General features: G+C 41.3%; 1 pseudogene; it reads left to right on the forward strand.

Annotated features, from left to right (window-relative positions):
- The first annotated feature begins 1,773 nt into the window (after nt 1–1,773).
- On the forward strand, nt 1,774–3,173 carry LOC149126570 (DNA (cytosine-5)-methyltransferase 3A pseudogene; annotated as a pseudogene).
- Nucleotides 3,174–21,198: the final 18,025 nt, after the last annotated feature.

A 21,198-nucleotide genomic window follows, 5' to 3' on the forward strand; every position in this document is an offset into this window, starting at 1 on the left:
CCAGCTGCTCCACTTCCTATCCAGCTCCCTGCTAATGTCGCTGGGAATCCAAGAGCGGAAGACCCAAATGCTTGGGCCCCTGCACCCATATGGGAGACCCAGGGGAAGCTCCTGGCTTCAGATTGGCCTGGCTCCAGTCATTGTAGCCATTTGGAGAGTGAACCAGTGGATGGAAGTTATCTCTCTCTCCCTCTCTCCCTCCCACTCTGTGTGTGTGTATGTGTGTGTGTGTGTTTCCCTCTCTGTCTCTGTAACTCTGCCTTTCAAATAAATAAATAAATGTTAAAAAGAGAATGGATTTCATGCATATCATATATATGGTTTTAAGAGTACAATGATAGTTCCCACCCTATCTTCCCTCCCTCCTTCTCTTCTACCCTCCCTCCCTCCTTCTCTTCTACCCTTCCACCTTATTTTCTTATTTTAATTTTTTTGCAATGACATACTTTAATTTTTCTTTATAAACACAAGCTTAACCCTCCACTAAGAAAAAAAAATCAATAGGTAGTAAGTAGAAAAACCACTGTTCCTCAAAAGTATAGACAATCTATAAACATCAATCAAATATGAAAATATCAATTTTGCTCATATACATTACATTTTCTTTACTCTGTATATTACTTACCACAAATCAGGGAAAGCACACAATACTCATCTTTTTTGGGACTAGCTTATTTCACTAAGCATAGTGATCTCCAGTTGCATCCATTTTGTTCTGAAAGACAGGATTTCATTATATTCTATGGCTGACAAGTATTCTATCATGTATATATACAATTTCTTTATCCAGTCATCAGTTGATGGGCATCTGGGTTGATTCTATATCTTAGCAATTGTGAATTGAGCTGCTATCAACATTAGGGTACAGATAACTCACTAAGATGCTGGTTTTATTTCCTTTGTGGAAATTCCCAGGAATTTATACATCTAGTCATATAGTTGATCTGTTTTCAGATTTCTGAGGAATCTCCATACTATCTCCATACTGTCTACCATAATTGTTGTACTGGTTTACGTTGCTACCAACAGTGTATTAGGGTAACTTTACCCCCAATATCCTCACCAACATTTATTATTTTTTGGCTTTTTCATGACAGTAATTATAATTTTTGTGAGGTGAAATATCATTTTAGTTTTTATTAGCATTTTCCCAGTGGCTAGTGATCCTTTTAAGGTATCTGTTAGCCATTTGTATTTCATCCTTTGAAAAATGCCCATTCATATCCTTAGCCTATATCTTAACTGTATTGTTGTTTCATTGTTGAGTTTCTTGAAATCATTATATATTCTGATTTTTATCCTTTGTCATATGAATAGTTTGTAAATAATTTCTTCTATCCTGCTAGTTGTCTCTTTACTTTCTTGAGGATTTCCTTTTTGTTCAGAAACTACTTAGCTTGATGTAATCCCATTTGTTTATTTTTGCCTTTATTTCTTGTGCTTCTGGGGTCTTTTCCAAGAAGTCTTTGCCTGTGCCAATGGCTTGCAGTGTTTCCCACTTTGTTTTTCTGTAGTAATGTAGATGTTTCAGGTCTTAGATTTAGAGCCCAGATCCATTGTGATTTGGTTATTGTATAGGGTGTAAGGTAGGGGTCTTGTTTCATACTTCTGCATCCAGCCATTCAATTTTCCCATCATTATTAGTTGAAGAGACTGTCCTCTCTCCAAAGAGTGATTATAGCTAGTTTGTCAAAGGTTAGTTGGTTGTAGGCCCATGAATTAACTTCTGGGGTCTCTAGTCTCTTCCATTGGTGGACATATCTACTCTTGTGAAAACTGCGGAAGAGCACGACGGGAAAGCCCAAGGTCAAGGAGATCACTGATGAGTGCACACGAGAGCGGCTGGGGTATGAGGTGCCGCAAAAGTGCCGGAACATCAAGGACATCTGCATCTCTTGTGGGAGCCTCAATGTCACCCTGGAACACCCCCTCTTCATTGGAGGAATGTGCCAAAATTGCAAGAACTGTTTCCTGGAACACGCCTACCAGTATGACGACGATGGCTATCAGTCCTACTGCACCATCTGCTGTGGGGGACATGAGGTGCTCATGTGTAGGAACAACAACTGCTGCAGGTGCTTCTGTGTGGACTGTGTGGCCCTCTTGGTGGGGCCGGGGGCTGCGCAGGCAGTCATTAAGGAAGACCCCTGGAAATGCTACATGTGCAGCCACAAGGGCACCTACGGGCTGCTGCGGCGTCGGGACGACTGGCCCTCTCAGCTCCAGATGTTCTTTGCCAATAACCACGACCAGGAATTTGACCCTCCGAAGGTTTACCCGCCTGTCCCAGCTGAAAAGAGGAAGCCCATCTGGGTGCTGTCTCTCTTTGATGGAATTGCTACAGGGCTCCTGGTACTGAAGGACTTGGGCATCCAGGTGGACCGCTACATCGCCTCGGAGGTGTGCGAGGACTCCATCACGGTGGGCATGGTGCGGCACCAGGGGAATATCATGTACGTGGGGGACGTCTGCAGCGTCACACAGAAGCACATCCAGGAAAGGGGCCCATTTGACCTTGTGATGGGGGCAGCCCCTGCAACGACCTCTCCATTGTCAACCCTGCCCGCAAGGGGCTGTATGAGGGCACTGGCCGGCTCTTCTTTGAGTTCTACCACCTCCTGCATGACGCACAGCCCAAGGAGGGAGATGATCGCCCCTTCTTCTGGCTCTTTGAGAATGTGGTGGCCAAGGGCGTTAGTGACAAGAGGGACATCTCGCGATTTCTTGAGTCCAACCCCGTCATGATTGATGCCAAAGAAGTGTCGGCCGCACACAGAGCCCTCCCGATATGAACGGGCTGTTGGCATCCACTGTGAATGATAAGCTGGAGCTGCAGGAGTGTCTGGAGCATGGCAGGATAGCCAAGTTCAGCAAAGTGAGGACCATCACTACCAGGTCAAACTCCATAAAGCAGGGCAAAGACCAGCACTTCCCCGTCTTCATGAACGAGAAGGAGGACATCCTGTGGTGCACTGAGATGGAAAGAGTGTTTGGCTTTCCTGTGCACTATACCGACGTCTCCAACGTGAGCCGCTTGGCTAGACAAAGGCTGCTGGGCCGGTCGTGGAGCGTGCCCGTGATCCGCCACCTCTTCGCTCCGCTGAAGGAATACTCTGCTTGTGTGTAAGGGACATGGGGGCAAACTGAGGTAGTGACACAGTTAAACAAACAAACAGCAAAAACCACAAAGCACAATAAAACACCACAAACGTGAAGATGGAGAGAAGTATCAGCACCCAGAAGAGAAAAATGAATTTAAAGCAAAAATCACAGAGGCGGAAATACCAGAGGGCTTTGCCGTGTGAGAAGGATTGGACATCATCTCCTGATTTCTCAATGTTAATCTTCAGTCCTATTTAAAAACAAAACCGAGACCCCTTCCTCCCTTTCCTCTCTGCTCCCCCCTTCCCTCATTTTTTGGGTCAAACCTTTCATTTTCTACTCTTTCAGAGGGTTTTTTCTGTTTGGGTTTTTGTTTCTTGCTGTAACTGAAACAAGAGGGTTATTGCAGCAAAAATCAGTAGCAATGACAAAAAAACTGTTTTGATTATAACTGCCCTATAATATGTCTTGAAATCAAGTATTTTTTTATTTAGTAAATATACATTTTAGCTCCTTTCCAATGATTAGTTGGTTGTAGATACATAGATTGATTTCTGAGGTTTCTATTCTGTCCCATTGGTCTACATAGCTAATTTTGTGCCACTATCAGGCTGTTTTGATTACAACTTCCCTGCAGTTTGTCTTGAAATCTGGTAATGTAATGCCTCCAGTGAAGGTTTGTGCTGTTTAAGATTTCTTTAGCTACTCAGGGACTCTTCTGTTTCCACATGAATTTTAGTATTTTTTTTCTAGATCTGAGAAAAATGTCATTGGAATTTTGATTGGTATCATATTGAATCTGTAAATTACTTTTGGTAGCATGGGCATTTTGGTGATATTAATTCTTCTAATCCATGAACATGGAATATTTTCAAATTTTGTATCATCTTCTGTTTCTTTCTTTCATGTTTTATAATTTTCGTCATAAAGACCTTTCACCTCCTTAGTAGCTATTGTGATTGGAACTTTTTTTTTTTTTTTTTTGACAGGCAGAGTGGACAATGAGAGAGAGAGACAGAGAGAAAAGTCTTCCTTGTGCCGGCGCCGCGGCTCACTAGGCTAATCCTCTGGCTAGCGGCGCCGGCACACCAGGTTCTAGTCCCGGTTGGGGCGCCGGATTCTGTCCCGGCTGCCCCTCTTCCAGGCCAGCTCTCTGCTGTGCCCACGGAGTGCAGTGGAGGATGGCCCAGGTGCTTGGGCCCTGCACCCCATGGGAGACCAGGAAAAGCACCTGGCTCCTGACTCCTGCCATCGGATCAGCGCGGTGCACCGGCCGCAGCGCGCCAGCCGCGGCGGCCATTGGAGGGTGAACCAACGGCAAAGGAAGACCTTTCTCTCTGTCTCTCTCTCTCTCTCACTGTCCACTCTGCCAGTCAAAAAAAATAATAATAAAAAGGAAACCTGTTGAATTGAAATGGACACTTTGGGAAACGGTGACTTGATCAGCATAGCCCTGACTGTTAATGAACAACTTAATACATTATCCCTCTTAGTATTTTTTTTGTCTGTTCTACTTAATATGACTGGTTTAATTCTGTAATTAATACACAGTTATTCTTAAGTGTTGAAAATTAACTGAAATGTGATCCCTGTTAAACATAAGAGTGGGAATAAGAGGGGGAAGAGATGTATAATTTGGGACATGCTCAAGCTGACTTGCCCCAAATGGTAGAGTTAGAAACATACCAAGGGATTCCAATTCAATCCCATCAAGGTGGCATGTACCAATGCCATCTCACTATTCCAAGTGATCAATTTCAGTTCACAATTGATCATAATGAAAGGACTAAGAGTCAAAAGGAGCACATAAACAAGTCTAGTACCTGCTAACACTAACCGATAGAATAAATAAAGGGGAGAGTGATCCAACATGGGAAGTGAGATACTCAGCAGACTCATAGAATGGCAGATGTCCTAAATAGCACTCTGGCCTCAGAATCAGCCCTAAAGCCATTCGGATCTGGCTGAAAAGCCCATGAGAGTATTTCAGGCATGGAAAGCCAAGACACTCTGGCAAAAGATCTCTGTGAGTGAGATCCCAGTGGAAAGAACAGGTCTTCAAAGAAGGAGGTACCTTTCTCTGAAGGGAGGAGAGAACCTCCACTTTGACTATGACCTTGTCTAAACAAGATAAGAGTCGGAGAACTCAGAGGGCTTCCATAGCCTTGGAAACTCATGACTGGAGCATAGGGAGATTACTGATGCCATAGACAGGAGTGTGAATTGGTAAAGTCAACAACAGGAGTCACTGTGCACTTACTCCTCATGTAGGATCTCTGTCCTTAATGTGCTATGCATTGAGATTTAATGCTATAATGAGTACTCAAACAATATATTTCACTTTGTGTTTCTATGGGGGTGCAAACTGTTGAAATCTTTACTTAATGCATACTAAACTGATCTTCTGTAAAAAAAAAAAAAAAGAAATGATCAATTCCCAACTTGACTCTCACTGGGATTAAACATGACAATAGGTCTGATCTGATTTCATCATCATTTAAAAAAAATCATCTATTATTTTTCACTTTATGTTTCTGTGTGGGAGCAAACGGTTGAAATCCTTACTTAATGTATACTAAGCTGATCTTCTGTATATTAAGATAATCGAAAATGAATCTTGATGTGAATGGAAGGGGAGAGGGAGTGGGAAAGGGGAGGGTTGTGGGTGGGAGGGACGGTATGGGGGGAAGCCATTGTAATCCATAAGTCGTACTTTGGAAATTTATATTCATTAAATAAAAGTTAAAAAAAATTAAAAAAAAAAGAAAAGTCTTCCTTTGCCGTTGGTTCACCCTCCAATGGCCACCACGGCCAGCGCGCTGCGGCCGGCGCACCACGCTGATCTGATGGCAGGAGCCAGGTACTTATCCTGGTCTCCCATGGGGTGCAGGGCCCAAACACTTTGGCCATCCTCCACTGCACTCCCTGGCCACAGCAGAGAGCTGGCCTGGAAGAGGGGCAACCGGGACAGAATCTGGCACCCCGACCGGGACTAGAACCCGGTGTGCTGGTGCCACAAGGCGGAGGATTAGCCTAGTGAGCCATGGCGCCGGCGTGAATGGAACTCTTACAAGGTCTTTCTCAGCCATGTTTATTTGTATACACAAAATCTATTGACTTTTGTATGTTGATTTTATATCCTACAACCTTACCAAGCCCTCTTATGATTTCCAGTAGTCTATTAGTAGTGACCTTTAGTTTTGCTATAGATAGAATGATGTTATTAGAAAACAGGGATAATTTGACTTCCTTTACAATTTATATCCTTTTGATTTCTTTTCCTTGCCTAATGGCTTGAGCTAAAACTTTCAGAACTATATTGAATATCAATGGTGAAAATGGGCATCTGTCCAATTCCAGATCTTAGTGTAAATGCTTCCAACTCTTCCTCATTCAATATGATGCAAGCTGTATGTTTGTAATATATTGTCTTGATTGTGTTGAGGAATGTTCTTTCTATAACCATTTTGCTTAAGGTTTTTATTTTGAAAGGATGTTGTTTTAATCAAATACTTTCTCTGCACCTATTTAGGTATTCATATGGTTTTTATTCTTATTTGTTAATGTAATAAATCACATTTAGTGATTTGCCTATGTTGAATCATTCCTACATACCAGGGATAAATACCACTTGGTCCAGGAGAATGATTTTTCTGATGTGCTATTGAATTCAATTAGCCAGTATTTTGTTGAGAATTTTTGCATCTATGTTCATCAGTGATATGGGTCCATAGTTCTCTTTCCTTGTTGTATCTTTTTCTCATTTAGAACTAGGGTCTAGCCTCATAGAAAGAGTTTGGGAGGATGTCCTCTCTTTTGGTTGTTTTGAATAGTTTGAGAAGAATTGGAATTATTTCTTCTTTAAACATCTGGTAAAATTCAGCAGTGAAGCCATCTGGTCTGGGCTTTTTTTTTGTTGGGTGGGCCTTTTTTACTGATTCTATCTCCATCTTGGTTATTGGTCTGTTTCAGTTTTCAATGTCTTTGTGCCTCAATTTTGGTAGAATGTGCATGTCCAGAAATCTGTTCATTTCTTCCAGATTTTCCAGTTTGTTGGCATTTAGCTGTTTGTAGTGATTCCTGATTATTCTTTTTAGTTCTGTAGTATGTTTTGCTATATCTCCTGTTTCATCTCTGATTTCACTGATTTAGGTCTTCTCTTTCTTTTGTTGATTAGGTGGACCAATGGTTTATCAATTTTATTTTTTCAAGAAACCATGTCTTCATTTCGCTGATCTTTTAATTTTTTTGTTTATTTCATCTCTAATTTTTAATTATTTCTTTCCTCCTACTAACTGTGGGTTTGGTTTGTTGTTTTATTTCCAGGTCCTTAAGATGCATTGTTAGATCATATATTTGATACCTTTCCAATTTCTTTATATAGGCACTTATCGCCATGAATTTCCTTCTTAGCACTTTTACTATACCCCATATGTTTTGATATGTTGTATTTTCATCTTGATTTGTTTATAGGGGTTTTTACTTCCCTTTTGATTTCTTCTATGACCCACTGTTCATTCAGGAGCATGTTGTTCAGTCTCCATGTGTTTGCTTATTTTCTGGAGTTTCTGAAGTTGTTAATTTCCAGCTTCATTCCATTGTGCTCAAAAAGATACATGGTATGATTTCAATTTTTTGAATTTGCTGAGACTTGCTTTATGTCCTACATGTTGTCTGTTTTAGATAAAGTTCCATGCACCAATGAAAAGAACATGTATTCTTCAACTGTGGGATGAAAGTTCTGTACATAGCAGTTATGCCCATTTGTTCGATGGTATAGATTATCTCTGCTATTTTTTTGTTGATTTTCTGTCTGGTTGATCTGTCCATTGATGAAAGTGAGGTATCAAAATCCCCAATTGCAATAGTATTGGAGTCTATTTCTACCTTTAGATCCATTAACATTTGTTTTAAATAGCCAGGCACCCTGGGACTAGGTGCACATACATTTATTTAGTCACATCTTCCTGTGAATTCATCCCTTAATCATTACATAAGGCCCTCCTTTGTCTCTTTTAAGTTTTTTTAAGTCTATATTGTCTGATATTAACTTGGCTTCTCTTGCTCACTTTTTCTTTCCATTAGCATGGAGTATCTTTTTCCATCCTTTCACTTTCAGTCTGTGTGTATCTTTGTTGGTGAGAACTGTTTCTTGCAGGCAGGAAGAAATGAGTCTTGTTTTTTTTTTGTTTGTTTGTTTGTTTTTTTTTTTTTTAATCCTTTCAGCCAGTGTGTATCTTTTAATTGGAGAATTTAGGTCATTTACATTCAAGGTTATTATTGATAAGTAATGATTTCATCCTATCATTTTTATGTAAATATTCCTATTGTTTACTTTGAATTTCCTTTATACATTTACTAGGTGACTTTCTGCCTTCACATTCTTTCATAATTGACTATCATTCTATATTTATTTCTATGTGTAGCACATCTTAAGAATCATTTGTAAGGCAGGCTAACTGATAACAAATTCTTTCAATTTCTGGTTTTTTTGGAAGGTCTTTATTTCATCTTCAGTTATAACTGAGAGCTTTGCTGGGTACAGTATTCCAGGTTGACAATTTCTTTAGAACTTATTTATCTCTACATTCTCTCCTAGTCTATAGAGTTTCTGATGAGAAATCAGTTGTTAGCATAACGGGGGTTCGTCTGAATGTAATCTAGCTTTTTTCTTGTGCACATTTTAGAACCTTTTCTTTCCGTTTTACTGTTGAAAGTTTGAGTACAATGTGTCATTATGAAGATCTTCCCTGATCTTGCCATTAGGATGTTCTATGACCTTCCTGTACTTGGGTAGCTTTTTATTTATCCAAATTAGGGAAGTTTTCTACTATTACTTCACTACATAGGCCTTCTAATCCACTTTCTTTTTCCATGTCTTCAGAAACTCCTAAGACATGTATGTTTGGTCACGTAATAATATCCCAGAAATGTAGTATACTATTTTCAGTTTTTCTAATTTCTGCTTTTTTTTGTCTGAGCTATTTCCAAGGATTTATCTTCTAGCACGACAGATATTCTTTCTTCTGTCTCACCAAGTATGTTCTTGAGGTTTTCCACTGTATTTTCTATTTGACATATTGAATTCTTCAAATATTTCGGTTTCAGTTCACTTCAGTATCTCAATGTCTCAGCAAAAAAATATCATCCATATTATGTATTAATTCCTTTGTCTCATGAATTTGTTTCTCTATGTTTCTGGGTAATTTTGTGATCATTCTTTTGAATTCCTTTTCAGATATTTCATCAATCTCTTCATCTTCACATTCTAAGATTAAAGGGTTGCTGTGTTACTTTTAGGGAGTCATGTTGTTTTATTCTTGTTTCTTATATTTCTGCATTTATTTTTAGGCACTTGTGGAAACATCTGTTGGTTTTCTTCTCTGATGGGTTTTGTCTTTGAATTATGCCTCTATGGTTTAATGTAGCAGTTGCTTCTTCAGTGGATATCTAGATGTGTATGCTGAGTGGGGCCAGGGAGCTCTGGTCAGTCTTCATGGGTGGGCAAGAATCCAGGGTGACACCCCTGTGGGGAGCAATCCGGACTGGACTGAGTTACTGGAATTAGGACTTATTCTATGCATCTGCTCTCCCACAATATGGCGCTGGGAGAGAAGAAAACAGCTTCTACACAGCTGCCTCCAGTTCAACCAATAAACTGTAGGACTTGCTCCTGATTGGAGAGCAGCGTACTCGGCGTGTGGGCAGCCGAGTTAGGATTGGCAGAGGAGGACTATAAAGGAGGAGAGAGACGGCATGCACCAGGAACATCTATGGGGAACATCTAGCTGAAGGAACACCTGTGCAGCCCCCGAGAAGAGCCGGCCGGCGGTGTGCCGCTCCCCTGCGGAAGTGGGGAATGTGGCCAGGGGGAACTGCCCTTCCACGGAGGTGGAAGGGATAGTAGCCAACCCGGGAAGAACCAGCAGCAAACCCGGGGAGGGCCGAGCAGACGAAAGAACAGCGCAGGGTCCTGTGTTGCTCCTCCACGAAGAGGGGGAGCGACATAATGGTGCCGTGACTCGGATAGGAAACCTAGCTTGGATAGGAAACCTGGGACGGATAGCAAACTTAGGAGGGAAGAAACGGGAAGAATTGGGAAAATATCGGAGAGAGAAACTAGCAAACAGCCTAGGGAAAAGCCGGACGAAAAAGGAGCCGGAAGAAGCTATTGAAAGCCTAGGCATAGACTCAGATACGGACTACGGGGGGAAGCTGGGAGAAATCTCTAAGGTCGAAAGCGAAAGTGAAAGCTAGAACAAACAGACTCGGACGCGGACTGTGGGGAGAGGCCAGGAGAAATGAGGGAGGAATATTGTTGGAAGAAAACTTAGGGAAACATACCGGGTAGAGAAAAATGTTAGGGAAATTGAAGCCGTGGGGGGCAGGCCAAGGCGGACACGAAAGCCACTTTGGGATTCTCAAGTTAGCCCGGGAATAGGGGGCGAAAAGTTGAAACCAGAAGCTGAGACGTAAGCCAGATTGGGATCCGTCTGATTAGCCCGGGGAGCAAAGGACGGGAAGCCAAACCGTGGGGCGGAGACGTACGCTGGGTTGAATTCGCCAGGCTAGCCCGGGGAACTTGGATTGAATGCTAGTGGTGGAGACGCAAGCTACGCTGTGTTACTCGCGGAAGCCGCCGCGTGCAGAGAGAGCACGGGGCGTGAATAGATAGGGAACGCTGGCGTAGGCCGTGGTTCAGACGCGAAAGGGTTAAGCGTGGAGACCGCGGAGCGCGCGAAGCCGAGCCGCGCAAAGCCGGGAAGCTGCGCAGATGAGAGAGGCGCGCGGGCTGAAGCGGCGAGGTGCCGGGAAGCTGCGGGGATAAGAGAAACAGAAGTTTGGAAGTGAAGTAAAAGAGAAATGGGAATGCTGGAAGATAGAAGTGAAATGGGAGAGGTAGGAATGCCCGGAGATAGAGAAATAGAGAAAAATAAGGCCTCCCCTCAACATGCCAATTAGAAGGCTTGGATTCGGTCTGCCCGATTAGTGAGGCGATGAGCACCTGGGCGGCTAGCCGCAGGTCACCGAAGACAGGCACGAATTAACATCAGTAAAGCTTCCCCACAATGCAACAATTAGGAGGCTTGGATTCGGTCTGCCTGATTTAAGGCGGTAAGCGCCAGCAAAGCTCGACCAGAGTATGAGCTGCAGGTCACCGAAGATAGGCACAAACCAACACTAATAAGTCTCCCCCACAATACGGCAATGAGAAGGCTTGGATTCGGTTTGCCTGATAGGTTTTGTAAACACCTGCAGGCAGTTCTAGCAGAGCAGAGCATGCGCTGCAGGGCACCGAACACAGGCACGCATCAGCGCCTAAAAACCTCCTCACAACATGGCGAAGAGAGGACCCGGATTCGGTTTGCCTGATTGATAGGACTTGTAAGAGCCTGTGGCAACTCTAGCAAGTAGAGCAGAGTGTGTGCCGTGGGACACCGAAGACAGGCGCGTATCAACGCCAAAAAATAAAAAGAAAGGGGGATCTGTGGGGAGCAATCCGGACTGGACTGAGTTACTGGAATTAGGACTTATTCTATGCATCTGCTCTCCCACAATATGGCGCTGGGAGAGAAGCAAACAGCCTTTACACAGCTGCCTCCAGTTCAACCAATAAACTGTAGGACTTGCTCCTGATTGGAGAGCAGCGTACTCGGCGTGTGGGCAGCCGAGTTAGGATTGGCAGAGGAGGACTATAAAGGAGGAGAGAGACGGCATGCACCAGGAACATCTATGGGGAACATCTAGCTGAAGGAACACCTGTGCAGCCCCCGAGAAGAGCCGGCCGGCGGTGTGCCGCTCCCCTGCGGAAGTGGGGAATGTGGCCAGGGGGAACTGCCCTTCCACGGAGGTGGAAGGGATAGTAGCCAACCCGGGAAGAACCAGCAGCAAACCCGGGGAGGGCCGAGCAGACGAAAGAACAGCGCAGGGTCCTGTGTTGCTCCTCCACGAAGAGGGGGAGCGACACACCCCTAAATTTGATGTGTTAGGTATCTTCTATTGTCATCATGAAAGAGGTTATGATAATGCTTGTTAGCTAATCACAACCACACTTTGACTCTTCAAAGTGATCAGTGCCCAAAGTTAGCCCACAGTGGGTATAACCCCTCATTCGGGCACTTGTACTACACAAAGAGTCTGTACAGTCCATAGTGTGAACACAGAACCCTGTACAGTGACCCAACCTAGGCATTTGTGAAGTTCTGAGTCTCAGAAGCCAGACACAGTGATTGCCCATAGACCTAGCTATACCCCATGCCCTATTGTACAATCACAGAATCAACACAGTCACCGTGCACAAGACTCCCATGGTCATGGAGTGCAGAGAATCTACTCTCAGCTTCTTGAACCTGCCCTATCCACAGAGACAGCAGAGCCATTCCCAGAGCCTGCTGCCTGTGGTTGCTTTGCCTTGGGAGTTTGAGCCCTGTAACCTGTGATAGGTTGAGGGGATGGGAGCACTTCACAGTCCTAAGCGGGTGTCAGCTCACTGCCAAACCTCCTAGCCAGATTCACAGTCAGTGGGGAGTGCAGATTTTTCCTTCTTGAAAATGCCTTGATTGTGCAAGAGAAAGCTGCTGCAGGCTCCACTGACATTAAGATGTCTCAGTCTCCCTACTGGTCACTGGACAGCCAGTGTGGGGGATGGGAAGAAAGAAATGTGCTTTTCCTTCATTGGATTAGGTGGTCACCTTGCCACCCAGCTAGGGCTCCAGGATGGACTTAAAATCAATGTTGTCTATAAGGTTCTTCTTCAAGCAATAGCACCTGTGGCACAGGATTCTGCAGTCTGCTCTCATCTTGCTCTCAGAAGGTGGCATTTCCCCCAGTCCCAGTCCCTAGCTGTGGGAAGCATGATATCCCCACTCACTGCTGTGCATCTTTACTTCCCATGCTGCAACATAGTGTCCCTCTTATTTCCATAGAATTTCCACTGCGAAACTCTCCCTTGAGAATCCATTTCCTCCACTATCTTCTGTTATCTTCCCCTGGTCAAAATCCAGATGTCTTTTCACTGTTCAGCCATCTTGGATTCTCCTTGTAATTTTCATTGTAGAGACTTTTCACATCCTTCATTAAATTTACCCCAAGATATTTAAATTTTTTGTGACTATTGCAAATGGGACTGAACTTACAAGTTCTTTCTCAGCCATGGTATTTTTTATTTATACAAGGTCTATTGATTTTTTGAGTGTTGATTGTACATCTTGCAACTTTGCAAAACTGTAAGTTCTAATAATCTCTTATGGAGTCTTTTGGTTCCCCAATATATAGGATCATATCATCTGCAATCAGGGATAATTTGACTTCCTCCTTTATTATTTGTATCCCTTTGATTTCTTTTTCTTGCCTTATGAGTGTGGCTAAAACTTCCAGAACTATTGAATAGTAATGGAGAGACTGAGCATCCTTGTCTGGTTCCAGATCTTAGGGGGAATGTTTCCAGGTTTTCCCTATTCAATATGATTTTGGCTGTGGGTTTGTCATATATTGCCTTGATTGTGTTAAGGTATGTTTTGTCTACAGCCAGTTAGCTTGAGGTTTTTTCATCAAGAAGGAATGTTGTGTTTAATAAAATGCTTTTTCTGCATCTATTGAGGTAATTATTTTTTTTTTATTGTTGAGTATGTTGAACTATCCCGGAATACGGGAATAGATTCCACTAAGGTGAATAATCTCTCTGATGAATTGTCAGATTTGATTAGCTATTATTTCATTGAGGATATTTGCCTCTATGTTCATCAGGGGTATAGATGTATAGTTCCCTTTCTTTGTTACACCTTTTTATGGTTTTGCAATTAAGGAGATGCTGACCTCATAGAAAAAGTTTGGAGGGGGATTCCCTCCCTTTCAGTTGTTTTGAATAGTTTGAGAAGAATTGAAATTAGCTATTCATACAGTTATTAGAATTCAGCAGTGAAGTTATCAGGTCCTCGTTTTCCTCTATTGGGAAGGTCTTTATTGCTGATTTTCTCTTCATCTTGATTATTGGTCTATTTAGGTTTTCTATGTCTTCATTACACAATTTTGGTAGACTGTATGAGTCCAGGAATCTATCCATTGGATAACATATCTAGGTTTTCCAGTTTGTTGGAATATAGCTCTTTGTAGTAATTTTGATGATTCTTTTTAGTTCTGTGGATCTGTTGTTATATCTCCTTTTCCATCTCTGATTTTATTAATTTAGGTCTTTTTTGGTTTTCTTTGATTAGTTGGGCCAATGGGTGTATCAATTTTATTTTTGAAAAAACTAGCTCTTCATTTCACTGATCATTTGTATTGTTTTTTACATTTCAAGTTTATTTCTTCTCTAGTTTTTTTCTTTTGTAAGATTTATTTATTTATTTGAAAGGCAGAGTTACAGAGAGAGAGATAGAGAGACAGAGAGGGAGAGAGACAGAGAAAGAAAGAAAGATCTTCCACCTGCTGGTTCACTCCCCAAATGTCTGCAACAGGCAGAGCTGGGCTGATCCAAAGCCATGAGCCAGGAGCTTCTTCCAGGTCTCCCACATAGATGTGGGGGAGCCCATGACCTTGGACCATCTTCTACTACTTTTACAGACACATTAACAGGGAGCTGGGTCAGAAGTGGAATAGCTGAGGCTTAAACCAGAACCCATGTGGGATGCTGACAGTGCAGGTAGTGGCTTTGAATTTGTATCCTGCAACTTTACTGAATTCGCATATTAGTTCCAATAGTTTTTTGATGGAATATGCAGTGTTTTCTACTTGTAAGATCATGTCACCTATAAACAGAATAATTTTACTTTTCCAATCTTGGGTGCTTTCAATTTTTTTTTCTCTTGCCTACTTGTTCTGTCTGGGATTTCTAGCACTAAATTGAGTAGAAGTGATGAGCATGAATGTCCTTGTTTTGTTTTTGATCTGAAAACTTTTCAGCTAAGTATGATTTGTTTTCTATTTCAGATGTTCTTTCTTTTGTTTTGTTCTTTTTGGTGCTGCTATGACACAGCACCACCACCCCCCTTTTTTAAGGTGTATAAATTTCATGTACTTCATATGTACAGATTCAGGAACAAAGTGATACTTTACCCCCACCCTCCCTCCTGTTCACACTCTCACCTTTCTTTCTCCTCTCTATCCTATTCCCATTCTTGTTTTTTATGAAAATTTATATTCAGTTAACTTTGTACACATAAGATTAATGCTACATGAAGTAAAGAGTTCAACAAATAGTATGAAGGAAAAAAAAACACTATCCTTTTCCCCCTACATTCTCACCAGCAGCCAGGAGCTTTTTATGGGTCTCCCATGCAGGTACAGGGGTCCAAGGACTTGGGCCGCCTTCTACTGCTTTCCCAGGCCACATAGCAAAGAACTGGATTGGAAGAGGAGCAGCCAGGACTAGAACTGGCGCCCATATGGGATGCCAGCACTTCAGGCCAGGCTTTAATCTGCTGCCCCACAGTGCCAGCCTTGAAGCTCCATCTTAATAAGGCTAGTAGAGACTGCTATGGCTGGCATATGGCTGGGAGGGTTTTTTATTTTTTTAAGATTTATTTATTTATTTGAAAGGCAGAGTTAGAGAGAGAGAGAAAGAGAGAATGAATCTTCCATCTGTTGGCTCACTTCCCAAATGGCTTCAGTGATGGGTTGGGCCAGGCCAAACCCTGGAGCCAGAAGCTTCTTCTGGGTCTCCCAGCTGGGGGCAGGAGCCCAGGGACTTGGGCCATCTTCTGTTACTTTCCTGTGTGCATTATCAGTGAGCTGGAACAGGGAAACAGCCAGGACTCCAACCAACACCCAAATCAGATGCCAGTGTTGCAGGCCGTGAGGTTAAGCTGCTATACTACAGCACTGGCCCCATGACTAGGGGATTTTATAGCAGGGATAAATCCAATTGCTATTGACTTTGTGTCCCAAGGGTTGGTGGGGGATGGAGCATCCTCTTAGGCATGTGAAGTGCTCCCTTGCCCTCACTCTATCAAGGCATACAGACTCTACCTTCCAAGGCAGATCACCAGCCAACTTTTATCAGGCAGGCAACTGGCTCTAGAAATGCCTTGGTTCTCTCTGGTTATGGGGGAGTCTTACAAGTCTAAGAGTGAATCTCCTGCTCCCTGTGACTGTGGAAGCCCTGTGCAGTATGACTTTGGGAAGTCTGTGACTGCACAATAAGGCATGGGGTATGGATGGGTCTCTGGGCAATCACTGTGTCTGGCTTCAGAGGCTCAGAGCCCCCTGAGTGCCTAGAGTGATACACTGCATAGGGTTCTGCACTCTTACTGAGGAAAGCTCAGATCCTTTGTGCATGCATGGGTGGGATATGTAGTCCCTGGTGGCTCATCTTACACAGTTGGTTCACCTTATCTGAGAGGGTATAAGGCCATGCTCATACAGATTGATCATACTTCCACCTGCTGCTGATAGAAGAGATCTGTCACAGGATGTCACTCTGTATTCTTTCTTGACACTCAAGCACTGGCTGGAGCCCCCTTGCCCAATGCAGCACACGCCTCTGGATATTCACTGAAGGAGCAGACACGCCACTAAGTCATAGAGGCATATTTCAAAGATACAAGCCCTCAAAGAAAATCAAGAAGTGTTTCTACAAATGCCTAAAAATAAATGTAGAATACAAGAAATATGAACAAGGAAGACTATTACTCCAAAAGATGAACACAACACTTCAATATTAGAATGTGAAGATGAAAAGAGCAATTAAATGCCTGAAAAGTAATTCAAAAGAATTATCATAAGATTACTCAAAAATTCAGGGAAGCAAATACTTGTGTTATTTTCTTTGAGTCCCAGCTGCTCCACATATGACCCAGCTTTCTGCTAATGTGCCTAGGAAAGCAGCAGAGGATGGCCTAAGAGCTTGGACCCCTGCACCCATGTAGGAGACCCATAAGAAGCTCCTGGCTCCTGGCTTCAGATTGGCCCAGCACCAGCTGTTGTGGCCATTTGGAGAGTGAACCAGTATACAGAGAACTTTCTCTCTTTCCCTCTCTCCCACTCTCCCTCTCTCCCTCTCCCTCCCTGTCTCCCTCCCTCCTTCTCTGTAACTCTTCACTTCAAATAAACAAATAATTTTTTAAAAAAATAAGAAAAAAGAAATCCATACATTATATTGATGAGAAATTCTGTTTAGAGACAGAGATATTGAGAAATCAAACTGAAAAATTGGAAATGAAGAATTCAATATGTCAAATTAAAAATGCAGTGTAAAACCTTAACAACAGACTCAGTGAGGCAAAAGAAAGAACATCTGAAATAGAAAACAAATCATACTTAGCTGAAAAGTTTTCAGATCAAAAACAAAACAAGGACATTCATGCTCATCACTTCTACTCAATTTAGTGCTAGAAATCCCAGCCAGAACAAGTAGGCAAGAGAAAAAAAAATTGAAAGCACCCAAGATTGGAAAAGTAAAATTATTCTGTTTATAGGTGACATGATCTTACAAGTAGAAAACACTGCATATTCCATCAAAAAACTATTGGAACTAATATGCGAATTCAGTAAAGTTGCAGGATACAAATTCAAGATATAAAAATCAGTTGTATTTCTACACACTATCAACTATTTAAAAATAAATCAATAAAATAACCTCATTTACATTAGCATCAAAAATAATATACTTAGGAATAACTTTTTATTTCTTTACTTTTTATATATAAAGGGAACAAATTTCATGTATTTTACATATACAGTTTGTGTATATAAAGGGAACACATTTCATGTATTTCATATATATAGTTCTTTTTTTAAGATTGCTTTATTTGAGAAGTAGAGTTACAGACAGAGATGGAGAGACAGAAAGAAAGGTTTTACATCTGATGGTTCACTCCCCAAATGGTTGCCCAGGCTGGAGCTGGGCCAATGCAAAGCCAGTAACCAGATCTCCTTCATGCATGAGGGACCCACACACTTGGGCCATCTTCTACTGTTTTCCCAGGCCATAGCAGAGAGCTGGATCATAAGAATAGCTGGGACATGAATCAGCGGCCATATAGGATGCCAGCACCACAGGCAGAAGAGGCTTAGCCTACTATGCCACAAGGCCAGCCTCTCAAATATACAATTTTAAGAGCATAATGCTTCCCATGGTACCTTCCTGCACTCCCTCACTCAATTCCACCCTACATCCTCTTTCTAGTATTTCTCTCTTAATTTTTACAATGACCTGATTCCAATTTTCTTTGTAATCATAAGCTTAACCCTCCACGACATAATTAAACAGTTTATAAGTATAAAAGCCACTGTTCCTCAAGAGTACAGACAAGGGCTACAAAAAATGATCAAATCTCAAAATATCAGTTTCACTCATATACATTACATTTTTTTTTACTCAGTATAGTAGTTACCACAAATTAGGGAAAACATATTTGTCCTTTAGGTACTGGCTTATTTCATTAAGCTTAGTAGTCTCCAACTGCATCCATTTTGTTGTGAAAGACAGGACCTCATTCTTTTTATGGCTGAGTAGTATTCCAGCATGTATATATACCACAGTTTCTTTATCAAGTCATAAGTTGATGGGCATTTGGGTTGATCACATATCTTAGCTATTGTTAATTGAGCTGTTATTAACACAGGGATACACATAACTCTTGGGGGTGTTTATCAACTAGAAAAAATGTGTTTTCCCTGATAAAAATGAGTTTTTTGGGGTTTGGCATTATAGCACAGCAGGTGTTACCACTAGCAATGCTGGGTATTGGAGTGACTGTTTAAGCCCTGGCTGTTTCATTTCTGATCCAGTTTACTGTTAATTCCCCTGGGAAAGAAGTGGACAATGAGCCAAGTACGTGGGTCCCTGCCAACCACCTGGGAGACTCAGATGGAGTTTCAGGCTCTTGGTTTCTGCCTGGCAGAGTACCAGCCATTGAGGCTATTTGGGAAGTAAACCACTGGGTGGAAGAATTATCTCCCTCCCCCTCTCTCTGCCATTCTGGCCATAAAATAAACAAATAAACCTATGTAAAAAGATTGAAACTTTAAGCAAAAATAAACATATATTCTCTGTGTTAAGATCTGTAGTCACACCTTTTTTTTTCAACTGATTGAGATGTTAATTACTTCCTACTTATCACACCTTTGCTGAGTGAAATTCAAATATGGTATTTAGGTGAATGGTCCATACTACAGCACATGTCCAAAATTTAGCAGTATCTTGGAGAAACTAAAGGAGCATCACAGGAATTTCATAGCTCTAAAAGTTTTAAAAAGAAATTAATTCAAGGAAATTTCAGATATTGAAATTGATTACCAAGTAGAAAAGAAACTTCAATAAGTTCATAAGAGGTGATAAAGTGCATAAAGTATAACTGGTATCTGGAGGTCTTGGCTGGCTATCTTCATTTCTGCAAGAGAGGAGGGGTGAGTAACTGATTGCAGACAATTATGGCCTAAGCAAAACTTTTTTTTTTTGGTATTGTTAGTCAATTTCTTTTTTTTTTTTCAGGCAAACAAATTTCATGTATTTCATATATACAGATTTAGGAGCACAATGATACTTCCCACCCTACCCTCCCTCCTGCCCACACTCCCACCCTCTCTCCTCTTTCCTTTCTTATTCTTTTAATTTTTATAATGACATACTTTTAGTTCATTTTATAATCATAAGATTAATCCTCCACTACATAAACAATTGAACAAATAGTAAAAAGAAAAAAACACTGTTCTTCAACAGTAGAGACAAAGGCTATAATCAATTATCAATATATCAACTCCATCCATATTTGTTACTTGTTTGTACTCAATTAGCTAACACAGAACAGGGAAATATATGATATTTGTCTTTTGGGGACTAGCTTATTTCACTGAGTATAATGGTTTCCAATTGAGTCTATTTTTTGTGAAAGATAGGATTTCATTCTGTTTTATGGCTGAATAGTATACCATAACGTATATATACCACATTTTCTTTATCCAGTCATCGGTTGATGGGCATCTGGGCTGATTCCATATCTTAGGTATTGTGAATTGAGCTACATTAACATAGGGGAACAGATAATTCTTTCATTTGCTTATTTCATTTCATTTGGGTAAACTCACCGGAGTGGGATGGCTGGGTAATATCTTTGATCTATTTTTAGCTGTCTGAGAAATCTCCATACTGTCTTCTACAATGGCTGTACTAGTTTACATTATCACCAACTGCGGATTAGGGTGGGTATCTTTTTCCCACATCCTCACCAGCATTTATAGTTTTTTTGGTGTGTGTTTTTTTTTTTTTTTTTTTTTTTGGTATGAGAGCCATTCTAACTGGGGTGAACTAAAACCTCATTGTGGTTTTGATTTGCATTTCCCTGATGGCTGGTGATCCTCAGCATTTTTTTGCATGTGTCTGTTGGCCATTTGAATTTGATCTTTTATCAAATTAAAAATACAGTGGAAAACTTTAACCACATTACTCTTTTATATGCTGATTTGATTTCCTTTGAGTAAATTCCCAATAGGGGAATGACTGGGTTAAATAGCAGATCTATTTTGAGATTTCTGAAGAATCTCCATACTGTCTTTCATAATGGTTTTACTAGTTTACATTCCCACAAAAATTGTATTGAATTACTTTTTTCCCACATCCTCCCCATCATTTTTATTTTATTTTTTTTTAACTTTTGGGTGATAGTCATTCTAACTGGGGTGAGGTAAAACTTTAGGATATTTTCTTTATGTTTTGCTTTTTTGAAAGTTTTATGTTTTGTGGTTAAGATCTTTTCTGATCATGTGTATTGAGAGTTTTATGTGCTTCTCATACTTGCACATACCTTTCTTTCTCCAAATTAGGGGAGTTTTCTGCTATTATTTCACTGAATAGTTCTTCTAACCTGTTCTCTCTTTCCACACCTTCAGGAAATCCTAAGGTATATATGTTTGGTCAATTGATAAGTATCCCACAAATCATGAACACTGCTTTAATTTTTCAAATTTTTTCTCTTCTTTTTTTCTGTCTCAGATATTTCCAAGGATTTTCTTCTAGCTCAGGTATTCTTTCTTCTGCCCCACTGAGTCTGTTGTTAAGGCTTTCCACCTTATTTTTATCTGACATTGAATTCTTCATTTCTTTCAATTTGAGTACTCTTCAATATCTCTGTACCCAGCAGAATTTCTCATGTATGTCAT

Source organism: Oryctolagus cuniculus, chromosome 5 (assembly GCF_051225735.1).
Source record: "Oryctolagus cuniculus isolate XC-2025 breed Fujian yellow rabbit chromosome 5, ASM5122573v1, whole genome shotgun sequence".
Classification (NCBI taxonomy): Eukaryota; Metazoa; Chordata; class Mammalia; order Lagomorpha; family Leporidae; genus Oryctolagus; species Oryctolagus cuniculus.